The following is a 21,912-nucleotide window of genomic DNA, read 5'->3' on the forward strand; positions in this document are numbered from 1 at the left end:
CATGATTGATCTAGACCTCGATCATTGCTCAGTGTTACTGGTCTGGTGGTGGCGGCGGAGGCGACTCTAGGGTTTTGCTCAAAGCCTGTCACGTCATACGGGTTGTAGAATCCTAAGTCGGTCAATCGTCTTAGGACCACGTGGTGTGAAGTCGGCTTTAGTAAAAGTTTTGGAGTCCCTTGGTAGAGAATAAAAAGTAAGAATACGGGTAGAGGGAGTAAAAAGCAGGAAAGTTCATTCGAGAACACCCCCCCTCCTGTGTGTTACAATATATGTGCTGTCTTGAGCGAGAACAGGTTGAATTACTTAAGCCTTACAAACTTATATTATATATTAACTAATTTTTATTTCACCTGAAGTAAATTTCTATTTTATGCTTAAAAGGCTTACACTTATTTTTAAGTTATCAAATGAAAATTTTAAACAAGAAGAAACCCAATGTAGAAAACTATTTACATTTACCCTCTCTACTGCAATAGGCATAAAACTGTGATTCGCCCCACAAATTTCTGAACATTGCCCAAAAATTTAACCAGACCCCTTAATAAAAAATCTAATTTGATTTAATCGACGAGGAATTGCATCTGGCTTTATACCGAAGGCAGGAAACGTTCAAGAATGAATAACTTCAGCCGCACATACAAGCATTCGAATTTGAGAATTTATAGGTAACACTACACAATTATCTTCATCCAAAAGACGAAATTCAGACTCAGAAAAGTCCAACGTCCCTACAATATAAGAATCAAATTCTAAATCTAAAAAATCAGAATTCTCATACCTTCAATATCACTGATGTCCAATAGTTTTTAAAGTAATTCTAGGATTAATTATTTCATCTAACAAATATAAGAGTCGTAAAGCCAGAAAAGCAATAAAAATTTAAATAATAGCAGGAAGAATAGTTTAAATAATTTCAACTTCCTGCCTCTAATAAATATAGATTAATCAAAAAAATAAAAATTAAATAAAATATAATATATCCTACAAACGTATCAATCAAAATTAACACTACTATAGTATGATCATGAAAAAATTAACTGGTCTTTTAAAGGAGAAGCACTGTCCTGAAAACTTAAATTACCTCATCTTACCATTTCTAAAAGAAGAAACTTTCCTTGTAGGAGCTTAAATCCTATACATCTATCTGTCATTTTAGAATTTAATTAGAAATTAAAGGAATCTATGAATAAGTATGATCAGCAGGAGGGAGAGAATGTTGTCACTCCTCAGAAGTGGGTATAAAAGGAAATCTAAATCTCTTTCGTCTTATAATTAAAGCCTCTCAAACAATAATTACAAATCCTAAAACAGCTACTAAAGAAATAATTGAACCAATTGATGATAAAATATTTTATGCTCTATAAGCAACTGGATAATCTGAATAACGTCAAGGTATACCATTTAAACCCAAAAAATGCTGCGGAAAAAATGTAATATTTACTCCTGCAAACATCGTAAAAAAATGGATTTTTAATCACTTTTGATTCTATGATAAACCAGTAAATAAAGGAATTCAATGAACAATCCCAGTAAAAATTCCAAACCCAGCTCCTATAGATAAAACATAATGAAAATGAGCTTCTACATAATAAGTGTCATGAAGAATAATATCAATTGAAGAATTAGCCAACACTACCCCTGTTAGAAGACCCCCCACTGAAAATAACAAATAAAACCTAATATCCATAATAAAGAAGGACTATAATTAACTTGTGTTCCTTGAAGAGGAACAAACCCTAAAATACCAGTAGCACTCATCATATACATTATCCCCAATGTAACAAGAGCCCCTTTTTTACCTGCTTCTTGAACTATGATATGAGATACCATCCTAAAGGCAGGTAAAATGAAAATATTACCTTCAGGATGTCCAAAAAATCAAAATAAATGTTGATAAAGAATGTGTTCCCCTCCCCACCTCTCTCCTGCAGGATCAAAAAAAGTAGTATTTAAATTCTGATCCGTCAAAAATATAGTAATTGCCCTTGCCAATACAGGAAAAGACAATAATAATGAAACAGTAGTAGTAAATACAGATCAAACAAATAATGATATACGATCCATAGTTATACCTACCGTTCAAATATTATTAGCTGTCGTTTTAAAATTTACTGAACCTAAAACAGAGGATACTCCTGCTAAATGTAAAGAAAATATTCTTAAATCTTCAGATGCCCCTGCATGAGCAATTGCAGAAGCTAAAGGAGGGTACACAGTTCATCCTGTACCAACTCCCCTTTTCTACTATTCCTCTAGTTAATAATAAAGTTAAAGAAAAAGCAAGTAATAAAAATCTTATATTATTTATTCAAGGAAAAGCTATATCTGGAGCACTTAACATTAAATGAATTAATCAATTTCCAACTCATCCAATTATAATATGCATTACCAAAAAAAATCATTACAAAAGCATGAGCCATTACTACCACATTATTAATTTTATCGTCTCCAATTAATCTTCCTGGTTGGCCTAATTCAACTCGAATAATCAATCTTAATGAAGTACCAACTATTCCAACTCAAGTTCAAAAAATAAAATATAATGTTCCAATATCTTTATGATTTGTAGAAAAAAATCGTTGATGAGATAATAAAATGACCGAGCTTTAAGCCCAAACTGTAAATTTTGATACAAGAATATTCTTTTTTCTTAGGATTTATAGTAATAATTTAAAATGTCATATTGCAAATTTGAAAATGTGCTAACACTAAAACTTTTAAGACCTAAAAGAATTTCTTTTTTTTTTTACAACTTTGCAGGATGTTAATTTTATTAACTTAAAGTCTTAACATACTATATAAACTGAAGTAACTAATATTCCTAAACTTTTTTTAATTATTATTATTTTTATTATTTTATTCCCTTCATAACCCAACCACTAAAAGGAAACATTATAGATAAAAAGAAATACTTAAACGAATACAAAAATAAAGAGTTACTGATCTACATATCAAAAGCACCACTAAAGGATAAAAATAATAACCAATAATTATTTCTTGAAGAATAAACCATTTAGGAATACCTAAAAAAGAAAAAGAATTTCCCTAAAAAAGGATGTAAACCACTTAAAGAAAATAAACTTATTATATACATAATTTTAGGAATTAAAGAAAACCCCTCTATTAATTAAATGAGAAAAATTATAAGATTGTTGTAAATAAAAATTGACAACTACTAACAACAAAAGTTAACAATAAACCCTAAAATATAATAACCAACAATATTCTTTCAAAATTATAGTAAAAAATATTCAGGATATATGATTTATTGAAGAGAAGGCTATAATTTTTCGAAGAAATAATTTACTTAGGCTCTCCTATAGTACCAATAAGAGCAGATATTACAGTAGAAGTAAGAATTATAAGTAATCTTCACTTATCATAAACTAAATAAGATAATAAAACTATTGACCCTATTTGCTGCAAAGTTATTAAAATTATTACCTAAATTCAATTTAACCCTTCCATTACTTGGGGAAACCAGAAATGAAAAGGAGCCGCCCCTAACTTTAACAGTAATGATAAGGAAAACACGATTTTTAAATTCACTATTATTAAAATAAATAAAGCTGAAAAAATAATTATAAATGAAGTCAAAACTTGTACCAAAAAATATTTTAAAATCCTTTTCGAACTATACCGATATCTTCTAGAAGAAATCAAAGGAATAAAAGATAACAAATTTAACTCTAGTAATGCTCAAGCTCCAAATCAAGTACTGTATCTGAATAAATACATAATATTAAACCTAACACTGAAGTAAAAAAAGAGTATTCTGAAAGGAGAAACCATTGGAAAGAGAGAAATTTGATCCTCATTCACAGGGTATGAACCCATTAGCTTTGCTTAGCTTATGTTTCAATAAAATGAGTAAATTTTACATAATTAGTCTCATCAAAACAACCCTTTTATCAGGCATCATAATTTTTATTTATAGGTATTCTTCACTTTTGTGGCTCCAACACAATATTCTAATTTTAAATTATATAAATTATATCAAGACTAATATAATAACAACAATTGTCACCCATAAAAAGAGAGTGCAGCCACCAGCTGGACATGTCGCACCATCACTCACCTATGCTTGCTGAGTCCAAAATATGTCAAGCCCTTCTGCATCGATGTCCTGTCCAACTCCGAGACCGGCCACTTCACAGCGTCTCTTTTTATTCAGCCTTCTCAAACCACTTCCAGTCAACACGTGATCCTGCACTCCCACAACCAACGAAGCCTAACAAGATCGTCTCAAATGTTACTTCCGGTCACTTCTCTGACACGCCGCCCCATGGGCAGCTACACAGGATATCCATGCCCGGTCACCCCCTCCCATAATAAACTACCAGTATCCAGAGGGTCTAACAGAGGGGGCGAGCCCCACTTCGACTCAAATTCAAATTTGACACTCTCATGAACTCTCCACACACTTCAAAACTATTTCTGCTGCCAGCATGTTGAAAGTATGCTGACAGTATGATTAAATGTTACGCAATAATCAGGGTACAACAAGGTCAAGCCAGAAAACAGTGACATTAACTTTAGTTTCCTTAACCCACGTGGACCTGCACAGTCCTTTGTGCATCCTACTACACCAGATGAGCTGGTTACTGATGCAGGTGATGTGATAATGATACCAGTCACCCAGTTACCCTACTGGCCGGAACTACACGTTGACCAAGGCGGGAATGAACAAAGCCACGAACAAAATTTAGCAACGATAGTAAAGATTAGAGAAGTTGGTAGACAGGATCATTATAGAACATATCAATTGACAAGTTCAGTTCTTGTCAAGACACGTACCAAATTTGCATTTAATTATGTCCATCTTCATGTGTAAGTAATTGTCAACTAGCATTAAAGTTATTGCCCAGTTTGTTCATTGTGTAATTTCATTTACTGAAGATTACAAGAAGATAGAACCAGCCGTTCATCAGGTCAGTGACTGGCATGGCTGTAGGGAAGGAGGAGGCCATGAAATTCATTCTAATGAGGAGGAGGGGTTGGGTGGGGGAGTGTTGCTGATTTGCACTTGTCAAATAATATTAAGGTAAATGTAATTTCATAAAGAAATTAATAAAATAAATAGAAGAACATATGTCTCACCGCTGCAGTTCAAAAAGTTACAGAATTATGGGTCTACAAAGGTTAGACATACTCGAGGTCAAGGTTTTCAGCTTTGGTTACATCCATTCAAAATAATGTAGCTCCTTACCAAAAAGAATACCCCAGACAATTTATGTTACATACACATATACACATTTATACCAATTAATAGTTGGAGTTTAAACAAATTCCGGGTTGACATTAAGGGGCCATTCTAAGGTCACAAGTTAAGTTTAAGGTTAACATTTTTATTTGAACCTTGATTTAAAATATGCATATAATTAAGTATGAGAGCCACTCAATACATTTAAAAAGGGTATTTGAATGAATTATGCATGTACTATAGAAGCAAAGATTCGTCCAATTGAAATAAGGCATAATCTTGGAAAACTGACCCTTTTGGCAAAATTCAAGGTCGCGTATATTCGGAACCTTTTAAACTACAGATGTGAGACAAAAGTCATACAATTTCTCTCAGTAAGATCTCTCAGTGTACCAAATTGCACCAAAATCTGAGATGGTGTGGTAAATTACTAGGGTGAACAGACTCTCCAAAGAAGCAAGGTAAAAAAGTTTTCTGTTTGAGTAGATTAAGTGGGAAGTTTTCCGTATTAGTAAGAGTAAGGAACATGTGGAAAGCGGTGTAAGAGAAAGCAGCGTCCACTGACAACTTCACGATTATGACGTCACAAAGCTGATGAGATATTTTGCTCCTAGTTCGTCTGTAAAATTTTGAGGTAAATTAAACAAAACAGATGTTGAAGGTTAATTATTTCAAATATACGATAGGAAATTTGTTGAATAAAAATCAAACTTTTAATAACTAAAATTAAAATACAGCAGTCAATTTGTCTATAACCATTACACATGTAATTTAATAAATTTAGAGTTTCTAAAATCTCCGAAGAAAGCCTTGTATGGTGCACCGTCCACAACCAAGCAGAGGAGAATGATGACAGGTGAGTTGAATATTCCATGACCAGCAGTTTCCCGGAGGCGGTTATCTTCGTCTTATTGGTAGCTGGAGTGAACGTCTTATTGGTAGCTGGGGTGAACGTGTTATTGGTAGCTGTGGTGAACGTCGTATTGGTAGCTGTGGTGAACGTCGTATTGGTAGCTGGGGTGTACGTCTTATTGGTAGCTGGGGTGAACGTCTTATTGGTAGCTGGGGTGTACGTCTTATTTATAGCTTGGGTGTACGTCTTATTGGTAGCTGGGGTGAACGTGTTATTGGTAGCTGTGGTGAACGTCGTATTGGTAGCTGTGGTGAACGTCGTATTGGTAGCTGTGGTGAACGTTGTATTGGTAGCTGGGGTGAACGTCGTATTGGTAGCTGGGGTGAACATCGTATTGGTAGCTAGGTTGTACGTCGTATTGGTAGATTCGCAGTAGATGGTTGAGTGCGGGCAGGTGTTCTCCCGCATGCGGTGATCACTAAACGCCTCACCCAGGACTGGTCACGGACATAGCAATTTGATTTGAGGTCCCTCTGCACAAAGAATGCTGTGGGGGAGGAGTGGACAAATATATATGATACAGTTTGACATAAAATGGCTAAATGAAGATTTATGAATGGATCAGTTTTCACAAACGCATTAATAAACAGAGTATCAACCGTAATCTTAAATCTTAACCAATAAATTATTTGAAACAGAAATAGTGAAATTGACATTTTAATTACGGCATAAGGCATATCATTAGGTGACAGGCGACAATAGTATAGTTAATGAACAATTAATCCCCAAAACAATTCTAGGAGGAAACTGTAATTAAATGAAGAGTCTTGCCAAGATGTAATCAGGTCCACATGACTTAAATACACTGTAATGATATATATTTACTTCAAAACTAATAAGAAAATCTGTAGGAGCCGTGACGAGGGTTCAAACCCTTGTGGAGGGTGTTCCCATGCACACTGTCTAGTCGACTAGACTACGACATGGTATAACATAATTATACCATGTCGATATCTAGTCCTCTGGAGAGTGTGTGAAGGAACACCCACAACATAGGTTCGAACCCTCATCACGGCTCCTACGGATTTGCTCATTGATGCAGCCACGTTAGTGTGATTATTCTCGGTGTTTTAACAACTAATTGTAAACTATCATTTGAGTAACTAAAGCAGTAACTAATCAGGGGACAAAAGCCCAGGTATTTGTACCACAGAACTTAACCTGGGAATGATCAAGTGTTATTGTGTCACCAGAGATGCGCTCACCAGGTTCCACCAACACAAACTTTTGTAAAATCTACGTGAAAAGCTTTCTTAACATATATATTATTTTATTTTCTCTAAAGCTACTGTTAATTGTTATAACAAAATAATTTGAATTACAGGTCTCAATTGTATTGATCATAGCATGACAGTTCTTTGTATCGTTTGCTAACACTCAAGAATAGCGGAAATACCCAGTTGTTAGTGAAGACTCTTCTCCCTCACGTGCACCCTGCACGTGGCACGAAGGACACAGTGGCCGACCATCCAGAATATTGGTTACTCATAGTGTAGAAGAAAAGGATCAGTGGGTTGACAGATGACGTGAACACTTGGCCGGGAACAATGTCCTTGTCGCAGTACCTGAAATGGGAACCTCCAATTATAACTAATCTTGCTGGAGCAAAGTACAGCAGATGTTGAAGCTAACTTAAAAACCTGCAGCTGACCTTATATAGATTGATGGAGTTGATGTGATGATCAGTAGAGAGATGGAGTTAATTTCAATTACTTTTAAGGAATGGGCAAAAAGTTGAAGGGTTTAGTTGACCTCAAGTACATATATTGAGTTGACCTCATAAACAGATTTGGAATTGTTCTTAAGACGAAAAATAAGAGTTGAAATCAGATTTAATTATAAAGTTGACCTCAGGTCGAAACAAACAGTTTGTTGGAAGTTGACAGTTTCTGTTGAAATATTTAATTATAGCTTGAAGAATTCTCACAAGAACAAACAAACACAAAAGTAACAAAAACACAAAACTGCAAGCAAGTAATATTAAAAATACAAAATAATGAATATACTTATAAAATGTCATCTCTTGATCTAACTCTTCAAACATTTTATTTTCATCTTCGTTTAAACAAATATTTGTCCCACTCATTTTCCTCTTGCATACACCCTCCCTCTAGCACCTCTCTCTGTACACTCTCCCACATACACCCTCCCTCTAGCACCTCTCCCTGTACACTCTCCCACATACACCCTCCCTCTAGCACCTCTCCCTGTACACTCTCCCACATACACCCTCCCTCTAGCACCTCTCCCTGTACACTCTCCCACATACACCCTCCCTCTAGCACCTCTCCCTGTACACTCTCCCACATACACCCTCCCTCTAGCACCTCTCCCTGTACACTCTCCCACATACACCCTCCCTCTAGCACCTCTCCCTGTACACTCTCCCACATACACCCTCCCTCTAGCACCTCTCCCTGTACACTCTCCCACATACACCCTCCCTCTAGCACCTCTCCCTGTACACTCTCCCACATACACCCTCCCTCCAACACCTCTCCCTGTACACTCTCCTACATACACCCTCCCTCCAGCACCTCTCCCTGTACACTCTCCCACATACACCCTCCCTCCAGCACCTCTCCCTGTACACTCTCCCACATACACCCTCCCTCTAGCACCTCTCCCTGTACACTCACCCACATACACCCTCCCTCCAACACCTCTCCCTGTACACTCTCCCACATACACTCTCCCTCCAGCACCTCTCCCTGTACACTCTCCCACATACACTCTCCTTCCAACACCTCTCCCTGTACACTCTCCCACATACACCCTCCCTCCAGCACCTCTCCCTGTACACTCTCCCACATACACCCTCCCTCCAGCACCTCTCCCTGTACACTCTCCCACATACACCCTCCCTCCAGCACCTCTCCCTGTACACTCTCCCACATACACCCTCCCTCCAGCACCTCTCCCTGTACACTCTCCCACATACTCCCTCCCTACAACACCTCTCCCTGTACACCCTCCATCATACACCCTCCATCATACACCCTCCATCATATACCCTCCATCATACACCCTCCATCACATACCTTCCATCATACACCCTCCGTCATACACCCTCCGTCATACACCCTCCATTATACACCCTCCGTCATACACCCTCGGTCATACACCCTCCATCATACACCATCCATTATACACCCTCCGTCAATGACCCTCCACTATACACCCTCCGTCACACACCCTCCATTATACACCCTCCATCATACACTCTCCATCATACACCCTTCATCATACACCCTCCATCATACACCCTCCATCATACACCTTCCGTCATACAACCTGCCATACTCACACTCTGTCACTAACGGTGTTGGTGTTCCTGATCTCCAGAAAGTCGAAGTAGCAACACGGAGAACTGACGCAGTGAAAGGTACGGCGGTACAGCCTGAAGCTCTTGAATGTCAGTCTTGCAAAAGTGCACTTGGGAGCCTGGATCACATACACACATCTTGCGCCTGACGAGTGCACATTGTTAGTTTATATATATATATATATATATATATATATATATATATATATATATATATATATATATATATATATATATATATATATATATATATATATATATATATATATATATATATATATATATATATATATATATATATATATATATATATATATATATATATATATATATATATTTTGTGATGTGAAAGTGTTGGAGTGTTGATGTTCGGCAGTCCTCCAATGGCAGGTGTCAAAGGATGGTCACACTTTAAACAAAATATAGACTGCTTGCCTGTTGTCTGTGGTAAGTTAGAGGGAGGAACACGTAAAACACAAAATATGAACAATGAAACTTTAATATATTTACTTTAAAAATAAATGGAAATAAAGACAAATCACTGGAAGTTAAATTACAGTTAAATAAAAAAGAAAATTCAAAGACAATGTGAAATACAAAATTACAATGTAAAAATGGTGCTGATAATATCGGCTATGGGTGAAATCTCCCTTCGTATACAAGCTAATAAGCGAGTATGCCAGAGAGAGGTGTCATCCATAAGAGCACAAGGAATATTCTTAAGTGGATAGTTGGTCAGGCTCAGACGTCCATTCGTGTAGAGGGCACTGAGGTGCTGTGTGCAGGTGCACGGCTGGCGAGTCGCCAATCAGAAGCAGGAAAGCTGGTGAAGGGTAGTTAGCTGGTTTGATGACGAGCCAGCGTGAGGAGGGTGTGTGGAATAAGGGGACCTTAAATACGTTTTGCCTCCTGGTCAAAACGTTTTGTGCTACTGGTGACGTATCTTGAATGTAGTATCTTATACTTGGGTCTTTGGCGTAACTTAAAGTAGGGAAGAGCAGGCTCAATCTCTCTTGAAAGAGATTATCGTCACAATATATATATGTATATATATAAATATATATATATATATATATATATATATATATATAAATATATATATATATATTTATGGTCCCCATATGTCCTGGGGACCATTCAGGCTTGTTCGCATATATATATATATATATATATATATATATATATATATATATATATATATATATATATATATATATATATATATATATATATATATATATATACATATATATATAACTGAAAACTCACACCCCAGAAGTGACTCGAACCCATACTCCCAGAAGCAACGCAACTGGTATGTACAAGACGCCTTAATCCACTTGACCATCACGACCGGACATAATGAGGTGATAGCCGAGGCTATTTGAACCACCCCACCGCCGGCACTCGGATAGTAATCTTGGGCATAGCATTTTACCAAATCACCTCATTCTTTGGGGCACACGTGAGGAACACAAATGCGAACAAGCCTGAATGGTCCCCAGGACAATATGCAACTGAAAACTCACCCCAGAAGTGACTCGAACCCATACTCCCAGAAGCAACGCAACTGGTATGACATATATATATATATATATATATATATGCTACTAGGTACGACATATATATATATATATATATATATATATATATATATATATATATATATATATATATATATATATATATGTCGTACCTAGTAGCCAGAACTCACTTTTCAGCCTACAATGCAAGGCCCGATTTGCCTAATAAGCCAAGTTTTCATGAATTAATATATTTTCTCTAATTTTTTTCTTATGAAATGATAAAGCTACCCATTTCATTATGCATGAGGTCAATTTTTTTTTATTGGAGTTAAAATTAACGTAGATATATGACCGAACCTAACCAACCCTACCTAACCTAACCTAACCTATCTTTATAGCTTAGGTTTGGTTAGGTAGCCGAAAAAGTTAGGTTAGGTTAGGTTAGGTAGGTTAGGTAGTCGAAAAGCAATTAATTCAAGAAAACTTGGCTTATTAGGCAAATCGGGCCTTGCATAGTAGGCTCAGAAGTGAATTCTGGCTACTAGGTACGACATATATATATATATATATATATATATATATATATATATATATATATATATATATATATATATATATATATATATATACATATATATATATATTATTAAATATGACCGAAAAAGTAAGATTAATAATTCGAACACGAATTTTTTCAATCTTTCGTACATTACGCTTCACTGTTGGAGGTAAATCAAAAATCACTTCTCCAAAATTCATTTTTATTTCTAGTCTGACGCGACACGGGCGCGTTTCGTAAAACTTATTACATTTTCAAAGACTTCACAAATACACAACTGATTAGAACTTACGTCTCTCTGATATTATATCTACATTTGAGTGAGGTGGGAAGGATGATGTGGCATTAACAGAAGACAGAACAGGGGATATTAATAGGGTATTAAAAGTATCAACACAAGACAGAACAGAAAACAATGGGTATTGAATAGAAGTGTTTGTCGAAAGCCTATTGGTCCATATTTCTTGATGCTTCTATATTGGAGCGGAGTCTTGAGGTGGGTAGAATATAGTTGTGCAATAATTGGCTGTTGATTGCTGGTGTTGACTTCTTGATGTGTAGTGCCTCGCAAACGTCAAGCCGCCTGCTATCGCTGTATCTATCGATGATTTCTGTGTTGTTTACTAGGATTTCTCTGGCGATGGTTTGGTTATGGGAAGAGATTATATGAAGGAGCTGAAGGAGGCATTTGAGCAGAGTTCCGTGCTGCGTTTCACTTTCGAGACGGAAAAGGATGGGAAGCTGCCTTTTCTAGATGTAACACTCATGGAAAAGGGCGGAGGTTTCCACACTGCAGTCTACACTAAGGAAACAAACATAGGAATGTGCCTAAATGCCAACAGCGACTGCCCCGACAGGTACAAGAGGAGTGTTGTTAACGCATACGTCGACCGTGCTCTCAGCCACAGCTCAGAATGGAAGCAAGTCGACGAAGAACTCTGTAGGGTAAGGCAGGTTCTAGTCAATAACGGCTTCTCCAATGGTTTCATCGAAGACATTATAAGAAGGGAAGTGAAAAGCCATGCAACCTCTGAAGAGACAACTAACACAACACCTATACCCCCTATTAGACTATTTTACAGGAATTTCTTTTCCACAGCTCATAAAACGGAGGAAAGGGTCCTGAAAGATATTGTTAATAGAAACGTTATCCCTACAGACAAAAATCAGAGGATACAACTGACTATTTACTATAAAACCAGAAAAACGGCCAGCCTACTCACGAGAAACTCTCCAGACACAAAACAGAACGCTTTAAAAGAGACTAACGTCGTCTATGCCTTCAAATGCCCACTTGGGGACTGTAAGCTCCAAAAAACCCAGTATATAGGCAAGACAACAACATCTCTTTCTAGGCGTTTAACGATGCATAAGCAACAGGGCTCCATTAAGGAACATATAATCTCTTCCCATAATCAAACCATCGCCAGAGAAATCCTAGTAAACAACACAGAAATCATCGATAGATACAGCGATAGCAGGCGGCTTGACGTTTGCGAGGCACTACACATCAAGAAGTCAACACCAGCAATCTACAGCCAATTATTGCACAACTATATTCTACCCACCTCAAGACTCCGCTCCAATATAGAAGCATCAAGAAATATGGACCAATAGGCTTTCTACAAACACTTCTATTCAATACCCATTGTTTTCTGTTCTGTCTTGTGTTGATACTTTTAATACCCTATTAATATCCCCTGTTCTGTCTTCTGTTAATGCCACATCATCCTTCCCACCTCACTCAAATGTAGATATAATATCAGAGAGACGTAAGTTCTAATCAGTTGTGTATTTGTGAAGTCTTTGAAAATGTAATAAGTTTTACGAAACGCGCCCGTGTCGCGTCAGACTAGAAATAAAAATGAATTTTGGAGAAGTGATTTTTGATTTACCTCCAACAGTGAAGCGTAATGTACGAAAGATTGAAAAAATTCGTGTTAGAATTATTAATCTTACTTTTTCGGTCATATTTAATAATATATGTCTACAGGAAAGACTGCTACCAAAATATACTAATATTAAAGTGCACGACCCAGCAGCAAGGAATCAAGCCTTCACGATAAAATATCGCCAGGATCTGATTCGTGATCAGATATACAAGGCAGAGAATGAAATCAAAGACAACAAAACGCAACTACTTCATGCTACAAACGAGTGGAGAAATAGCAACATCGACCATAGTATCCGTACCCGCATTGAACAACACCTCGACATCCTCACAGACCAACATCACCTCAGCACTGAAACAAGGATTATCAAGAAACTAACAACATTATATGGAGGACCTATGGCAATTCCACGACCAAGAGATGGCTTCCTGAACCTTGCAGGAATTAACCTCACTGAGGACCAAGTCACTCTCCTAAATCTGGGCATAAACTGTCATGTTATGTCCAGACCGAGTGAAATGGCCCGGAAAGTAGAGTTGGAAATTCTGTTGGACGACATATTCGACCTCGAGACACAAAAGAGGGTCACTACCAAAGATACCTTACAAGCAGAACTTATTGCAGAAGGAGGAAAGAATCGAGGCAACTACAGAAGCACCATACTGTCCCCCGAGCTTAAAGCGGCAGCTAAAAGCCTTCGTGAGAACAAGGAGATAGTTGTCAGGAGAGGTGACAAGTCGCCAATATATGTCATTCTTAAAAAAGACGAATATCTGGCGAAAATGAACATCATACTCTCTGACCAAACTAAGTTCCAAAGGGTAACGAAGGACACTACAGCCGAATTAAAAGCAAAGGTCAACAAACTGATCGAAAATGTGAACGCCAAGAAATCCGGACTCCACCTGCCAAAGATCATTGGGGAATATAAACCTGGATATGCGTATGGAAATGTCAAGACGCACAAGCCTGGAAACCCACTTCGGCCAATCATTAGCCAGATACCCACACCCACGTACAGACTGGCGAAGCGACTCAACGGCCTGCTGACTCCTTATGTTCCTTGCGCCTTCAGCCTGAAGTCTCCAAAGGAATTTGTGGACTTACTGCGGGGCACACGGGCCACAGGGATAAGAGCCTCGTTGGACGTAGAATCGCTGTTTACCAACGTACCTGTGGACGAGACAATCGGAATGATAGCCGACAGAGTGTATCGTGATCCAGCCTGTACTCCTCTTGACATGCCAGAAAGTATTCTGAGGAAACTACTCCAAGCTTGTACTAAAGAGGCACCCTTCTTGAGCCCGGATGGGCACATGTATTAGCAAGTAGATGGGGTCGCCATGGGTTCTCCCCTAGGTGTCCTGTTTGCAAACTTCTACATGGGTACCATCGAGCAAAAAGTCTTAGTCGACATGAACTTGAAACCGGCCATATACTGCAGGTATGTTGACGACATTTTTACACAGGTACCTGATGTCAGACATCTGCAGGAGCTGAAGGAGGCATTTGAGCAGAGTTCCGTGCTGCGTTTCACTTACGAGACGGAAAAGGATGGGAACCTGCCTTTTCTAGATGTAACACTCATGGAAAAGGGCGGAGGTTTCCACACTGCAGTCTACACTAAGGAAACAAACATAGGAATGTGCCTAAATGCCAACAGCGACTGCCCCGACAGGTACAAGAGGAGTGTTGTTAACGCATACGTCGACCGTGCTCTCAGCCACAGCTCAGAATGGAAGCAAGTCGACGAAGAACTCTGTAGGGTAAGGCAGGTTCTAGTCAATAACGGCTTCTCCAATGGTTTCATCGAAGACATCATAAGAAGGAAAGTGAAAAGCCATGCAACCTCTGAAGAGACAACTAACACAACACCTATACCCCCTATTAGACTATTTTACAGGAACTTCTTTTCCACAGCTCATAAAACGGAGGAAAGGGTCCTGAAAGATATTGTTAATAGAAACGTTATCCCTACAGACAAAAATCAGAGGATACAACTGACTATTTACTATAAAACCAGAAAAACGGCCAGCCAACTCATGAGAAACTCTCCAGACACAAAACAGAACGCTTTAAAAGAGACTAACGTCGTCTATGCCTTCAAATGCCCACTTGGGGACTGTAAGCTCCAAAAAACCCAGTATATAGGCAAGACAACAACATCTCTTTCTAGGCGTTTAACGATGCATAAGCAACAGGGCTCCATTAAGGAACATATAATCTCTTCCCATAACCAAACCATCGCCAGAGAAATCCTAGTAAACAACACAGAAATCATCGATAGATACAGCGATAGCAGGCGGCTTCACGTTTGCGAGGCACTACACATCAAGAAGTCAACACCAGCAATCAACAGCCAATTATTGCACAACTATATTCTACCCACCTCAAGACTCCGCTCCAATATAGAAGCATCAAGAAATATGGACCAATAGGCTTTCTACAAACACTTCTATTCAATACCCATTGTTGTCTGTTCTGTCTTGTGTTGATACTTTTAATACCCTATTAATATCCCCTGTTCTGTCTTCTGTTAATGCCACATCATCCTTCCCACCTCACTCAAATGTAGATATAATATCAGAGAGACGTAAGTTCTAATCAGTTGTGTATTTGTGAAGTCTTTGAAAATGTAATAAGTTTTACGAAACGCGCCCGTGTCGCGTCAGACTAGAAATAAAAATGAATTTTGGAGAAGTGATTTTTTATTTACCTCCAACAGTGAAGCGTAATGTACGAAAGATTGAAAAAATTCGTGTTAGAATTATTAATCTTACTTTTTCGGTCATATTTAATAATATATGTCTACAGGAAAGACTGCTACCAAAATATACTAACATATATATATATATATATATATATATATATATATATATGTCGTACCTAATAGCCAGAACGCACTTCTCAGCCTACTATTCAAGGCCCGATTTGCCTAATAAGCCAAGTTTTCATGAATTAATATTTTTTCGTCTACCTAACCTACCTAACCTAACCTAACCTAGCTTTTTTGGCTACCTAACCTAACCTTACCTATAAATATAGGTTAGGTTAGGTTAGGTAGGGTTGGTTAGGTTCGGTCATATATCTACGTTAATTTTAACTCCAATAAAAAAAATTGACCTCATACATAGAGAAAAGTGTTGCTTTATCATTTCATAAGAAAAAAAATATAGTAAATATATTAATTCAGGAAAACTTGGCTTATTAGGCAAATCGGGCCTTGAATAGTAGGCTGAGAAGTGAGTTCTGGCTACTAGGTACGACATATATATATATATATATATATATATATATATATATATATATATATATATATATATATGTCGTACCTTGTAGCCAGAACGCACTTCTCGGCCCACTATGCAAGTCCCGATTTGCCTAATAAGCCAAGTTTTCCTGAATTAATATATTTTCTCAAATTTTTTTCTAATGAAATGATAAAGCTACCCATTTCATTATGTATGAGGTCAATTTTCTTTTATTGGAGTTAAAATTAACGTAGATATATGACCGAACCTAACCAACCCTACCTAACCTAACCTAACCTATCTTTATTGGTTAGGTTAGGTTAGGTAGCGGAAAAAGTTAGGTTAGGTTAGGTTAGGTAGGTTAGGTAGTCGAAAACAATTAATTCATGAAAACTTGGCTTATTAGGCAAATAGGGCCTTGCATACTAGGTTGAGAAGGGCGTTCTTGCTACTAGGTACGACATATATATATATGTCGTACCTAATAGCCAGAACGCACTTCTCAGCCTACTATTCAAGGCCCGATTTGCCTAATAAGCCAAGTTTTCATGAATTAATGTTTTTTCGTCTACCTAACCTACCTAACCTAACCTAACCTAGCTTTTTTTGGCTACCTAACCTAACCTTACCTATAAATATAGGTTAGGTTAGGTTAGGTAGGGTTGGTTTGGTTCGGTCATATATCTACGTTAATTTTAACTCCAATAAAAAAAATTGACCTCATACATGGAGAAAAGGGTTGCTTTATCATTTCATAAGAAAAAAATTATAGTAAATATATTAATTCAGGAAAACTTGGCTTATTAGGCAAATCGGGCCTTGAATAGTAGGCTGAGAAGTGAGTTCTGGCTACTAGGTACGACATATACATATATATATTTATATATATATATATATATATATATATATATATATATATATATATATATATATATATATATATATATATATATATGTATATATATATATATATATATATATATATATATAACTAAAAACTCAGTTTTCAGTTATAGGGTGTGAGTTTTCAATTGCATATAGTCCTGGGGACCATTCAGGCTTGTTCGCATATATATATATTTATATATATATATATATATATATATATATATATATATATATATATATATATATATATATATATATATATATATATATATTTATATATATATATATACATATATATATATATATATATATATATATATATATATATATATATATATATATATATATATATATATTTATATATATATATATGTCGTACCTAGTAGCCAGAACTCACTTCTCAGCCTACTATGCAAGGCCCGATTTGCCTACTAAGCCAAGTTTTCATGAATTAATGTTTTTTCGTCTACCTAACCTACCTAACCTAACCTAACCTAGCTTTTTTTGGCTACCTAACCTAACCTTACCTATATATATAGGTTAGGTTAGGTTAGGTAGGGTTGGTTAGGTTAGGTCATATATCTACGTTAATTTTAACTCCAATAAAAAAAAATTGACCTCATACATAGTGAAAAGGGTAGCTTTATCATTTCATAAGAAAAAAATTATAGTAAATAAATTAATTCAGGAAAACTTGGCTTATTAGGCAAATCGGGCCTTGAATAGTAGGCTGAGAAGTGAGTTCTGGCTACTAGGTACGACATATATATATATATATATATATATATATGTATATATATATATATATATATATATATATATATATATATATATATATATATATATATATATATATGTATATATATTAGTGCAGATTTCTTGGATGAAGACTTTAAGACTTTAAGAATATTGATTCTATTGGTCTTTAGCTCTGTTATCCGTAAGTTTTTTGGAAGTTTGCTGTAGCAAAGCACAGCAAACATTTTATTACAAAATATGCACAGAAAATTTTCCCCAAAAAGGAGTTATTCATACCATAATTTAACTGAGATCGAAAATATTGTCAAGGACTTAAAACCTTTTGATATAAATGTGTTGTATAATTACAAAAACACAGATGGATTCTTTTTAGTTAGAAACTGCTCTTATAGTAATAATTGTGTCATTTGTAAAAGTGCCTTGTAAAGATTGTAATAAATTCTATATAATTAAAACATGCAAAGATCTGAAATTTCGAATTTTGCTGCATAAATATTCTGTAAAAGAAATGGCCAGCTATAGAATGCTTGAATCATTCAATTGTCAGAAAATTCTCACCAAATTGTTTCAGAGAGATCTTCTTCAGTATGTAATTACAAAATTATTTTCAACAAAAATATTATTGATTTTAATACATATCACACAACCATACAAAATTAACATTAGTAATGGTTTGTACAATTTGGAATAATTTTATCTTATAAATATAAAAAAACGTTTTGAGTAAGATCATTAATTCTATATCTCATTCATATCTCATTAGTGTTATTTCTTCATGGAACTCACATGTATTGGTCAGTGTTCTGCTGTAGTTTCCCCTTATTCTCATGTTCTTGAACCAAAGACATTGTTTTTAACCTCACTTCACTATTTGTTCCTTCTTGGCTATATTATTACCACAGATTTGTAAAATTTTATATGGAGTACTCATGCCCGTGCCCTTCTGGGTGGCTTAATCTTCATCAATCAATCTTGTTATATTTTACATTTACAATTTACAACATGGAGTAGAGAAAGGTTCTCCTTCTGTAATATGGTATCTTCTGGCTGCCAAGTTAGACAGGTTAAATATCCCGAAAGGAATCCACAGGGAAACAGTAGTTTGGTTATTTAGGCTACGTCTAGGCTACAGATGCAACTGGAAAATTAGTGAACCCAGATAGTAGGAATGCATCTTCTGCCAAACAATCACAGAATAGCTTCTACTTCACTATCTTCTGGAATGTGAAGCAACTAACGACCTTAGAAGAGCTTTAAGAGTCCCTAAATCTTGCAGTAACCACCCTGAAGCCATCAACACTACCACTCCTCTGGTCAAAGAAGGTGTCCAGCAGCTGGACACCCTCATAAATACTGTCAAGCAGTATCCTCCACAATATCCTCCCAACAGCTGCCACACAGTAAGGACTGACAGTTTAAATGTCACCTCAGCACACAGAATATCCTTTCATGACCAAAGATCTCCTTGATACTGAAGTGAGTGGAATGTGAAGGGACGACTGCAGTCTCCAGTGAGTGAGTATGATAAATATGATATGCTTACCACACTACTTTTCATTTAAGTCTACAGAGTTTACACACTAAATCATATTTAAGACTATGGCTTTGCAAACTATTTTTGAAAAAAAAAGTCTCTGGTTTTTGTTCTGAGAAAAAAGTCACCAGTGTGTGTACCCCATTCAAGTCTCCGGGATTTGCAAGCTATCCTCAAAATTAAGGGGACCCTTCTTGTCTTCTTTTTCCCTACTGAGGATCACTTAATCCATCTGTGTTCGAGTAGCAGCCTGGAGAAGGCATCAAGTTTCAGTTTGGGCAGCGGTTTGGTGCATTTGAAATCATTCTCTATTGTTGCTAGCTCGTAGCTCTGTTCGTGGAGTGCTTGTAGAGTGTTCATTTCACTTGTTTTAAGTTGGGTGTTCAAGGCTCCTAGTGTCCAATATATATATATATATATATATATATATATATATATATATATATATATATATATATATATATATATATATATATATATATATATAAATATATATATATATATATATATATATATATATATTTATATATATATATATATATATATATATATATATATATATATATATATATTTATATATATATATATATATATATATATATATATATATATATATATATATATATATATATATATATATATATATATATATATATATATATATATATATATATATATACAACTTTAGAACACTTTCCCACCAGGAGACTCGAACCCTAGCCAGCACAGAAGCCTTCCAGCAACTGGCATAACAGGTACGCCTTAACCCGCTCCACCACCCGCTCAGACCCCACCAGAGCAAGTGAGGGGTCATTTATACGTTAATTTCATCAAGTCCCTGTTAATATGGGAAGACACAGTGTCTCTGCTTAAGGCACAACTCTCCTAAACACGAGAGTTAAGTATACAACTTTAGAACACTTTCCCACCAGGAGACTCGAACCCTAGCCAGCACAGAAGCCTTCCAGCAACTGGCATAACAGGTACGCCTTAACCCGCTCCACCACCCGCTCAGACCCCACCAGAGCAAGTGAGGGGTCATTTATACGTTAATTTCATCAAGTCCCTGTTAATATGGGAAGACACAGTGTCTCTGCTTAAGGCACAACTCTCCTAAACACGAGAGTTAAGTATACAACTTTAGAACACTTTCCCACCAGGAGACTCGAACCCTAGCCAGCACAGAAGCCTTCCAGCAACTGGCATAACAGGTACGCCTTAACCCGCTCCACCACCCGCTCAGACCCCACCAGAGCAAGTGAGGGGTCATTTATACGTTAATTTCATCAAGTCCCTGTTAATATGGGAAGACACAGTGTCTCTGCTTAGTGCACAACTCTCCTAAACACGAGAGTTAAGTATACAACTTTAGAACACTTTCCCACCAGGAGACTCGAACCCTAGCCAGCACAGAAGCCTTCCAGCAACTGGCATAACAGGTACGCCTTAACCCGCTCCACCACCCGCTCAGACCCCACCAGAGCAAGTGAGGGGTCATTTATTCGTTAATTTCATCAAGTCCCTGTTAATATGGGAAGACACAGTGTCTCTGCTTAAGGCACAACTCTCCTAAACACGAGAGTTAAGTATACAACTTTAGAACACTTTCCCACCAGGAGACTCGAACCCTAGCCAGCACAGAAGCCTTCCAGCAACTGGCATAGCAGGTACGCCTTAACCCGCTCCACCACCCGCTCAGACCCCACCAGAGCAAGTGAGGGGTCATTTATACGTTAATTTCATCAAGTCCCTGTTAATATGGGAAGACACAGTGTCTCTGCTTAAGGCACAACTCTCTTAAACACGAGAGTTAAGTATAGAACTTTAGAACACTTTCCCACCAGGAGACTCGAACCCTAGCCAGCACAGAAGCCTTCCAGCAACTGGCATAACAGGTACGCCTTAACCCGCTCCACCACCCGCTCAGACCCCACCAGAGCAAGTGAGGGGTCATTTATACGTTAATTTCATCAAGTCCCTGTTAATATGGGAAGACACAGTGTCTCTGCTTAAGGCACAACTCTCCTAAACACGAGAGTTAAGTATACAACTTTAGAAC

The 21,912-nt window shown here is 36.8% G+C and overlaps 1 long non-coding RNA gene and 2 pseudogenes across 1 annotated transcript in view; all 3 read right to left on the minus strand.

Moving 5' to 3' along the window:
* Positions 1-366: 366 nt before the first annotated feature.
* LOC138364780 (cytochrome c oxidase subunit 2-like) lies at positions 367-1,097 on the minus strand (annotated as a pseudogene).
* A 784-nt stretch (positions 1,098-1,881) lies between these two features.
* Positions 1,882-2,389, minus strand: LOC138364724 (cytochrome c oxidase subunit 1-like; annotated as a pseudogene).
* A 5,132-nt stretch (positions 2,390-7,521) lies between these two features.
* LOC138364600 (uncharacterized) overlaps positions 7,522-21,912 on the minus strand; it is a 39,341-nt gene continuing 24,950 nt past the window's right edge. Inside the window, exons 3-4 of the long non-coding RNA XR_011228463.1 lie at positions 9,427-9,589; positions 7,522-7,684 (exon numbers count right to left, since the gene is read on the minus strand). This is a non-coding gene — a long non-coding RNA (uncharacterized lncRNA). The remainder of the gene's footprint in view (positions 7,685-9,426; positions 9,590-21,912) is intronic.

This window comes from Procambarus clarkii, chromosome 14 (genome assembly GCF_040958095.1).
Source record: "Procambarus clarkii isolate CNS0578487 chromosome 14, FALCON_Pclarkii_2.0, whole genome shotgun sequence".
NCBI lineage: Eukaryota > Metazoa > Arthropoda > Malacostraca > Decapoda > Cambaridae > Procambarus > Procambarus clarkii.